Raw genomic sequence first — 2,374 nt, 5'->3', positions numbered from 1 at the left:
TGCTTGAAGAAGGTAGGGAGAAGACCTGGGGCAGTAATCGAGACAACGAAAGCTCATCAAAGTCGTATTCACGTACCTTCGCCATGCATCGCGACTCCTGTCCTTTGGACTGTAAAGTCTATGTTGGGAACCTTGGTAACAATGGTAACAAAACAGAATGCAGTTAGAGAGTTAGATGGCAGAACACTGTGTGGATGTCGAGTTAGAGTAGAGCTATCCAATGGTGAGAAAAGAAGTCGGAATCGTGGGCCGCCTCCATCTTGGAACAGACGTCCCCGGGATGACTATCGTCGCAGGACTCCGCCGCCGCGACGCAGATCTCCAAGAAGAAGAAGCTTTTCTCGTAGCCGCAGCAGATCACTTTCAAGAGAACGGAGGAGAGAGAGATCTCTGTCCAGGGAGAGAAATCACAAGCCATCTCGTTTATTCTCTAGATCACGAAGCCGGTCTAGGTCTAATGAGAGGAAATAAATCGGCCTTCAAGAGTGTACAGACAATTGCAACAAATGGTTTTGTTTTGAAATGTGATGCTTTTTAAAAACTTTTTTTAGTTTTTTGCTTTGTAATGTATCTTGTAATGTGATGGGGTATGTGACTGTATATGGTTCTGGACAGAAATTGACTAATAAACCAGTTTAATTTGGAAAAAAAAAAAACTGAATGATGATTGAATTAATTATGATGACAGAGATGTTATAAATGTTTACCCAACATTTTGGCCCTTATCTCCTGTGGCCTGGGCTGCGGGGGGATGAAATGATATACCCTTATTCTCAATTTAGAAGAGGTCATCTGCTCACCTGTAAATCCCTAACAGTAAAATTAAAGGGACACTGAACCCAAATTTTTTTCTATCATGATTCAGATAGAGGATGCAATTTTAAGCAACTTTCTAATTTACACCTATTATCAATTTTTCTTCATTCTCTTGCTATCTTTATTTGAAATAGAAGGCATCTAAGCTATTTGCTTGGTTCAGATCATGGAAAGCACTTGTTCATTGGTGGATGGATTTATCCACCAATCAGCAAGAACAACCCAGGTTGTTCACCAAAAATGGGCCGGCATCTAAAATTACATTCTTGCATTTCAAATAAAATTTTCAAGAGAATGAAGAAAATTTGATCATAGGAGTAAATTAGAAAGTTGCTTAAAATTGATTTTGATATAAAATTGATCTATTGATATTCACTTTCTTTTTTACCCACTAGATGGCAGTATTATCATACCAAAATAATTGGCCATATTAAAAATAGTTGTAGAGACCTGATTAGTTTCCTTTAATCCTCTAACTAAATATTCTTCATTCACCCTCATATCTGTCCTCTCACACTCTACTCCTCACTACAGGCATTTTATACCCTAAATATGAAAATCATAATTTAATAATTGCAATAATATCTCAGAATACTAATATTTAGTTCAGTTTTGGTTTTAAGTTTATGTGTTTTATAAGACATGGATTATATAGCTTCACTTATTTTTCTTTCAATTCTAAAACACAGTTTAAAAGAAAAGAAAACTTGTTAAAAAGAGCTGTACTATTACTGTGGACATTGGACCTAGTTACAAGGTCCTTAGTTACTGTGCTTCTTTAAGTGAGACATGAGTCAAGTAATTTTACAGTTATGACATTGGTTTATTCCTCTTCTGGATCATTGTGTTAGTTTTTGATGCAAACCGTGCTTATATTAGCAATGACTTGTAAACTCATTTTATTTCAATAGTGTATCAATGTATCAATAGTGCTCTTTCATTTGCATCATGAAATCTCTCCTTTTTAATAATAATTCTGTCTGAAACTCTTCTAGGTTCTTTTAACCTGTTTTAGTCTGAAACTTCATCTGTGAGATATTATGATCTGCCATAAAAATATTTATAAAAAATATTGGCAAAATTTGAGCAACATTTGAACCCATAGCTGTTCTTTGTATCTGTAGATAATATTGCCCTTGAAATAAAAAAAAAAAAAACACCTTTATATTATCTCAAAAATCTCAATAAAAAATAAACATTGAATGAATATATATATATATATATATATATATATATATATATATATATATAATATTGTTAGTATAATATATTTATTGCTTTTAAGTAAATATTTGTTATTTGGTGCTGCTTGTAAATTAAATTGGAGTAACTTTGTATGTACTATTACTATTACATGATAAATGAGTAAAATATGAAAAGTTATTTTTTGTTGTTCACTGTTGAATATATAATAATGAAAGAATTGTTAAAACAACAATAAAAAATATTGTTAAGATGTTTGAAAAGTGCTCTCTCAAATACATGATATGCATTTTAAGAGTTTAATGTTCCTTAAAGGGACAGTCAACACTTACTTTAACATGTTTTTATATTGAAA

At 32.6% G+C, this 2,374-nt stretch overlaps 1 pseudogene; it reads left to right on the top strand.

Annotated features, from left to right (window-relative positions):
• LOC128662254 (serine/arginine-rich splicing factor 3-like) lies at positions 1 to 656 on the top strand (annotated as a pseudogene).
• The last annotated feature ends 1,718 nt before the right edge of the window (positions 657 to 2,374 follow it).

This window comes from Bombina bombina, chromosome 6 (genome assembly GCF_027579735.1).
Source record: "Bombina bombina isolate aBomBom1 chromosome 6, aBomBom1.pri, whole genome shotgun sequence".
Classification (NCBI taxonomy): Eukaryota; Metazoa; Chordata; class Amphibia; order Anura; family Bombinatoridae; genus Bombina; species Bombina bombina.
This window is presented reverse-complemented; position numbering and strand designations above follow the sequence as displayed.